The sequence below is a fragment of the Calidris pugnax genome, unplaced genomic scaffold, assembly GCF_001431845.1.
Source record: "Calidris pugnax isolate Ruff unplaced genomic scaffold, ASM143184v1 scaffold3, whole genome shotgun sequence".
Lineage (NCBI taxonomy): Eukaryota > Metazoa > Chordata > Aves > Charadriiformes > Scolopacidae > Calidris > Calidris pugnax.
Genome location: NW_015090799.1, coordinates 310,078 through 318,104, shown reverse-complemented (window position 1 = coordinate 318,104; position 8,027 = coordinate 310,078).

The window sequence follows — 8,027 nt, the reverse complement described above, 5'->3', positions numbered from 1 at the left end:
TGTGGTTGGACTCGATGATCTCAGAGGTCCCTTCCAACCACTAAGATTCTGTGATTCTGTGATTCTGTGAAAGTCACCTCCGCTTTCCCCAAGCACCATAGGTCCCGCGGGTGAGCGTGCCCTCCTCGTGTGCCCCAGTTTGGCGTGGACTTCTGTGCTGGAGGCGGGCAGTGGCATTAAAAAGGCAGTTATCAACAGACGTTCAGAGCTTGTTGAGAGCTTTGCAAACGCTTGGTTGGGATTCTGAAAAAAGAAATGTTGAAATTTCTGAAAAAAAAAAAAAACACCACAACATAGAAATGTTGAAATTTCTGAAAAAAAAAAAAACCACCACAACATAATGAATATGAATATGTCTATTCTCTTTCTCCTGCACCAGACTCTTTTCAGTAGTTGCCAGTGAGAGGACAAGGGGCAATGGGCACAAGCTGGAACATAAAGGGTTCCACTTGAATATGAGGAAGAACTTTTTCACGGTGAGGGTGGCAGCAGGGGAGTTGGACTAGATGATCTCTATGGTCCCTTCCAACTCTAAAAATTCAGTGAAATTCAGAGGTGTTGGAGGCTGTTAGCAGAAATAGGTACCATTGCCCAGGGCTGGAATCCTGGCATGAGCACCACAACAGACAGACTCACTGATGGTCTAGAAACAGTCCTGACTCTGACAACGCCGGGGATTCTCAAACTCATACCCAACAAAACTGCTAATTTGTTCCTATCACCATAACAGACATTAATGTTGCTGGTATTCTCCCTGTAATTCTGGAGAGACTGCTCATCCTTTTATGTGTGATTAAATCTTTAACTCAATAACACACACGCTAGAAGGAGGTTGCTTAATTATTTGTAGCTAAAGGATAACATTAGAAAGCAACTGAGTGTCCAAAGGGGAAATGCTGCTGCCTGGCAGTAAGCGAAAATGCTGTGGAGCACTTGTGGCAGTGTTGCTTTTATTCCCTAATATTCCATGAACATCGCTATGAACTTTGAGACTTCAACATGGTATCGAGAGCAAACACTTCATGGATGGTAGCACAAATATTTTATGTAGTTGTTTGAAATATTTCACAAAACATTAGGTGAGTGTTTTATGGGGTCTGATTTGCCTGACCCAAGTTGTGGAAATACTTCCTTAGGACGGCAGGGAATGTTTCATGAAATATGCCACAAGTATTCATATGAAATCGCATTACAAGTTACATGCCTAGCCATACTCCAATGTTTAGAAAGTATGTTTTATGGAACTTTCCTTTTCAGTTTCCCAAAAATATTACCATCACTTTTCAATTATGTTCATGTTTAATTCAATACATCTATGAAAACAGTAACTTTCTTTTTTAATGACTGTGTAGAGGTGAAAGGAGTTTTAGACAAGTATGAAAAGCAAACCCAGCCATTCTTTTAGTGACACAGCCTAGAGTGACAGGACAGAAAGTCCTCCAGTGAATCACAGCAGCTTATTGGCACTGATGTGTAACCACATGAATAGCAACGATTAAAAGAAAGATGAGTACAGAAAGGCGTTCCCTGCTCAGTGCTCATCAGGGAGAACTTCAGCATTGCAAGTCACTTCATCTCTAGATCTTGCACCTAAAAGACCAAGACCTCTTCCTTGTCGATATGCCAGCCAGTCCAAGAGCTTCCTTACAGGAAACCCCCCTTCCAGCTGCTGGAACTGCTGCCATTTCTATATCCTTACTTTCAGCCTCCTCTTGCTTGTTTCATTACAAGTTTCTAAACACCGTCCTCCCAATCTGCCTTCCCAAGGGCCTCTGAACCTCCTCCTGGCCAGGAGCCTGGAAAATGGCTGAAAGTAAAGAGCGGATGCTGCCGGGGTACCACTGTCCTGCCCCGGGACACTCACCCTGAACCAGCAGCAAGGAAATGCAAATGCTTGGGTGTCAGAATTCAGGGATGAAACCTGCCTGAGCGAGCCCCGGGCAGAGGCGTGCTCAACTTAAAATGTCCCAGGAGGTAGGAGGCACCATGGCACGGCAAGTCATTGACAACCATGCAAGTAGAGAGGCACAACGCATCTGAACTTCAGCCTGTAGAAATTTAACATTCCAATCGTTTTATACCTTTTCAAAAGGAGAATGGCATACTCATTATCTGTCCCATTAATTTGCCCTAACCAGCATTTTATACATGTGGAACTTTTCAACAAAAGTAGAATAAATTCAATATAAACCAGTCATCTGTCCCCTTTCCATAGATGCTCTTTGAGCTGAACAATTTGTAGATGCTACACCCATTTTTAAGTCTTTTTGCCAAATACTATATTTCACAGTTACATTTTTCTACCCTTGGAGGTGTTTCCTCTCTATTACCGCTGCGCGAACATTCCACATAAACAAGAGAACCAAATTGAGTCTGGCAAGGGCCGAGTTTTCAATCTTTACACAACCTTGCCTTTGTGGAAAGACACACAACATTCTGGGCTCCAAATAAGAGTGCCAATTAGCTGTAGTTAACACGCAAGGCACAAATGCTTTGTCAGGGCTACGGTAGCTTCCCAACTGCAGAACAGGGTGAGCATTACTAACAGGCTCACAAGTCGTTTAAAAGGACACTCTAAAATCACTACAAACCGTAGCAGGGTGAACAGTAAGTCGGGTACAGTCAGACTGGTACAAAGGCAGCAACCTGGGGAAAAAAAAATAAAATTAAAAGAACCCCAACTATATTTCTCTAATCTCATTTTCCAGCTGAATTTGGAGATGTCACTTGGAAGAGCCTGGCTGTAACGGGCTTTTTTTTTTTTTGAGACAGCAATGTAACACGGTTCTCCAAACTGCAAGGAAATCATTTAATAACGGCTCGGTCTTGTTCTGTTTATGGGAGCAGACAGCACCTGATGAGACACCCTCTCCTCCCTCCACGGCCACAAGCTGCCAGCTCCGGCGGCGCCCGGCTGCATCTGCGGGGGCAGAGCGCCGCCTGCTGCCGCTGCGGGGCTGGGCTGCGGGGGCTGGGCCGCCGGGCCTCGACTGCGGGGCCTGGGCTGTGGCTCCTATGCTGTGGGCCTGGGCTGCGGGGCCTTAGCTAAGGGGCCTGTGCTGTGGGGCCTGTCCTGTGGGGCCTTGGGATGCGGGCCTGGGATGTGGGGCCTTGGCTAAGGGGCCTGGGGTGCGGGGACTGGGATGTGGAACCTGGGCTGTGGGGCCAGGGCTGCGGGCTCTTGGCTGAGGGGCCTGGGCTGAGGGGCCTGGGATGCGGGGCCTGGGCTGTGGGGCCTGGGCAGGGAGGCCTTGTCTAAGGGGCCTGGGCTGCAGGGTCTGGGCTGTGGGGCCTGGGCAGGGAGGCCTTGTCTAAGGGGTCTGGGCTGCAGGGTCTCAGCTGTGGGGCCTGGGCTAAGAGCCCTGGGCTGCAGGGCCTTGGCTAAGGGGCCTTGGCTAAGGGGCCTGGGCTGCGGGGCCTGGGCTGTGGGGCCTGGGCTGTGGGCCTGGGCAGGGAGGCCTTGTCTAAGGGGTCTGGGCTGCAGGGTCTGGGCTATGGGGCCTGGGATGTGGGGCCTGGGCAGGGAGGCCTTGGCTGCGGGGCCTGGGATGTGGGGCCTTGGCTAAGGGGCCTGGGATGTGGGGCCTGGGCAGGGAGGCCTTGGCTAAGGGGCCTGGGCTGCGGGGCCTGGGATGTGGGGCCTGGGATGTGGGGCCTGGGATGTGGGCTCTTGGCTGAGGGGCCTGGGCTGTGTGGCCTGAGCTGCGGGGCCTGGGATGTGGGGCCTGGGCAGGGAGGCCTTGTCTAAGGGGTCTGGGCTGCAGGGTCTCAGCTGTGGGGCCTGGGCTAAGAGCCCTGGGCTGCAGGGCCTTGGCTAAGGGGCCTGGGCTGAGGGGCCTGGGCTGTGTGGCCTGGGCTGCGGGGCCTGGGAAGTGGGACCTGGGCCGGGAGGCCTTGGCTAAGGGGCCTGTGCTGCGGGGCCTGTCCTGTGGGGCCTTGGGATGTGGGGCCTGGGCAGGGAGGCCTTGTCTAAGGGGCCTGGGCTGCAGGGTCTGGGCTGTGGGGCCTGGGCAGGGAGGCCTTGTCTAAGGGGTCTGGGCTGCAGGGTCTCAGCTGTGGGGCCTGGGCTAAGAGCCCTGGGCTGCAGGGCCTTGGCTAAGGGGCCTTGGCTAAGGGGCCTGGGCTGCGGGGCCTGGGCTGTGGGGCCTGGGCTGTGGGCCTGGGCAGGGAGGCCTTGTCTAAGGGGTCTGGGCTGCAGGGTCTGGGCTATGGGGCCTGGGATGTGGGGCCTGGGCAGGGAGGCCTTGGCTGCGGGGCCTGGGATGCGGGGCCTGGGATGTGGGGCCTTGGCTAAGGGGCCTGGGATGTGGGGCCTGGGCAGGGAGGCCTTGGCTAAGGGGCCTGGGCTGCGGGGCCTGGGATGTGGGGCCTGGGATGTGGGGCCTGGGATGTGGGCTCTTGGCTGAGGGGCCTGGGCTGTGTGGCCTGAGCTGCGGGGCCTGGGATGTGGGGCCTGGGCAGGGAGGCCTTGTCTAAGGGGTCTGGGCTGCAGGGTCTCAGCTGTGGGGCCTGGGCTAAGAGCCCTGGGCTGCAGGGCCTTGGCTAAGGGGCCTTGGCTAAGGGGCCTGGGCTGTGGGGCCTGGGCTGTGGGGCCTGGGCTGTGGGCCTGGGCAGGGAGGCCTTGTCTAAGGGGTCTGGGCTGCAGGGTCTGGGCTATGGGGCCTGGGATGTGGGGCCTGGGCAGGGAGGCCTTGGCTGCGGGGCCTGGGATGTGGGGCCTTGGCTAAGGGGCCTGGGATGTGGGGCCTGGGCAGGGAGGCCTTGGCTAAGGGGCCTGGGCTGCGGGGCCTGGGATGTGGGGCCTGGGATGTGGGGCCTGGGCAGGGAGGCCTTGTCTAAGGGGTCTGGGCTGCAGGGTCTCAGCTGTGGGGCCTGGGCTAAGAGCCCTGGGCTGCAGGGCCTTGGCTAAGGGGCCTGGGTTGAGGGGCATGGCTACAGATCCTGGGCTGCGGGACCTGGGCTGAGGATCCTTGGGCTGTAGGGCTGGGCTGGGGAGCCTGCACCGTGGGGCCTTGTCTAAGGGGCCTGGGATGCGGATCTTGGGGCAGGGGCGCCTGGGCTGCAGGCCTGGGTTTTGGGCCTGGGCTGTGGATCCTGGGCAAGGGCCTTGGCGAGGGGTTCTGGACTGCGGGTCCTGGGCTGCAGAGCCTTGGCTAAGGGGCCCAGGCTGTGGGGCTTGGGGTATAAGGCCTGGGCTCAGGGCCCTGGGCTGCTTGTCCTCGCAGCAGGCTGAGGAGCTGCTATTCCTCTGCGAAAAATAAGCAGGCAGCCTTGCCAGGGAGAAATTTTGCAAGAAAATCAGATTGCGCTAGGAGGAATTGGGGGGAAATCTGCGCACGGGTGAAGACAGCAGTTAGGTACTTCTGACCATGCAAGAGACCTTTAAAGTGGGCCATTCTGTGATAAGAATGATGTAAAGCAACAAGGAAACAGGTGGGAGGAAACCAAAAAAGGCATGAAAGGAGAACAAAGTATTATGATACAATATATATATTTACAATACAGTATATATACATGTGATTAAAATATTACGTATACGCTTAGATATAACAAATATATGTAACGGTATTACAGTATTTTGAAATTGCTCACCTTCCCACCCCACCCATTGATCTCCCTGTTGTGCAGCCAAAGGCCAAGAGCTGAGTCCACCTTCCTTTTCCACCTCTGGTACCTCAGATGCTGGTTGGGCTCCGCTGCCGACTGCCTGTCCTCCCTGGACGCCGCACACAGCCCCTCTCGCACCCACGTTCATTCGCTCCTACTTCTCTTTTTTTTCCTTCACTATTTTTTTTTTTTGCTGCCAGGGTCTCATACAGCAATGTATAAATGCTACATGTTTATCTGATTATCGATGTTTGCTATAGAATGTAATCACAGTTTAATGGCATGCTGTTGAGGAAACAAGCAAGACAAGGAGATAACGAGGCAGCTCTATCTATGTAAACATTACTTGGGGGGGGAGGGTAAAAAGCAATTAAATGGGAGGTTCATCTTTCCCCCTTTCTGGCCAAGTTGTAGAATCTTGCTGCGGCAGTGCTGATAAAGGTGATTTATAAAGAGTTTTTAAAATCTGCATTCAAAAGAGATGCTGCCTGGAAAATGCTGGAGGGCAAGAGATTGGCATCTCTTAATATCCGCCGGGCTGCCTGAGGGAGCTGCAATGAAAGGTTTGGGTAAGCTAGTCATGCCTGTCGCTCTGTGGACAAGTTAAAAATATTTATCTCATTGGCCGAGAAGGCCAATGGCATCCTGGGGGGCATCAGGAAGAGTGTGACCAGCAGGTCGAGAGAGGTCATCCTGCCCCTCTGCTCTGCCCTGGGGAGGTCCTATCTGGAGCACTGGGTCCATTTCTGGGCTCCCCAGTTCCAGAAGGACAGGGAACTGCTGGAGAGGGGACAGCAGAGGCTACAGAGATGATGAGGGGCCTGGAGCATTTCTCTGAGGAGGAAAGGCTGAGGGACTTGGGTCTGTTTAGTCTGGAGAAGAGAAGGCTGAGGGGGGGATCTGATCAACAACAATAAGTATTTATATACTTCAAGGGTGGGTGTCAGGAGGATGGGGCCAGGCTTTTTTCAGTGGTGCCCAGGGACAGGACAAGAGGAAACGGGCACAAACTTGAACATAAGAAGTTCCACCTAGTCATGAGGAGGAACTTCTTTGCTGTGAGGGTGGCAGAGCCCTGGCAGAGGCTGCCCAGGGAGGTGGTGGAGTCTCCTTCTCTGGAGACATTCAAACCCCACCTGGACACATTCCTGTGGGACCTGCTCTGGGTGGCCCTGCTCTGGACTGGATGATCTCCAGAGGTCCCTTCCAACCCCAAATCATTCTGTGATTCTGTGTTTGTGTTACATTTTGTTCCCCCTGCTAAGATTATCCAGCACGTTGTTTTCAGCAGATACTACTGTGGGTAAACGTGGTGGGACCCAATGCCAAGGGTCAGGCCGTGGGTCTGGGAACTGCCACCAGCCTCTGCTCCCTCAGAGCCCGTCAGAGCACACAAGAACCACGTGAATCCAGCCGGTGAAGGCACCAGGCCCCAACTCAACCAGGGGGAGGAAGGTGGCTGGAGCGGTCACTGCTGCCGCTTGCTGAAAGGCTGCAGAGGAACAAGGGAAGGAAGGAAGGTGATTGATGGCACTGTACGTCCCTGCCACCTGCACGGGCTCTGGAGAGACACCAGGGCCTCCGAAAGCACCCTTCATCCTGCTGGACAGGATAGGAAAGAGAAGTCCAGCTTTTTGCTTAGCTTGGCTTCAGGCTGACGTGAGGGGAATCCTCTTGCATCTCAAAGTGCCTGTGAAAGCAGCAGGATGCTGAAGCATCTTGAGATGAGGGGGAAGACACGGCTCCAGCCTTTTAACTTTTGCCACAGTTTATATTTGGGTCATTTTGAGCATCCTGCTGCCTCCGTTGACATGAGTTGCAGATGCTTCGGTTTCTATGTGCTGGAATTAGCGGGTGCTTTCCTCTGTGGGAAAAGATGAAAGTCACCGAATCACAGGAAGCCATCTCCTTGCAGCAGGAGCTCAGTGTATGACAGGCACTTCCTGCACGTTCGGCATCGTATTTGTATACGAGAGACAAAAAGGGGATACAGAAACCCGTAGCTGGGGGAAAGAGAGCAGCCAGGGAAATGAGGAGTGTGAAGAAAAGCCAAGGGGGAGGAGATGGAGGAAGAAAAAAAAGAAAGGAAGAAAAAAAAGAAAGGAAGAAAAAAAAGAAAGGAAGAAAAAAAAGAAGGTTGCATAAGGAAAAGGGCATAGCACATCCCTGGGCAAACACACCCCCCCTGAGAGCAGGAGACTGAGAGCCAGGAGGACAAAACCCACCACGTTTTGAGGCGTTTTTAACATAAACAGCAGGCGTTTGTGAGGGAGTGTTAACACTTTGTGCTCTGCTTGTGAAAAACCCAGGCGTGAGCCTACACGCAGGAGCCAGGACACTCCTGTTTAGATTGAATTGCCGTTTAATATCACCCAAACCCCATCGGTCCACAACGCATTTTGGGGGGGGGGGGGGGGGGG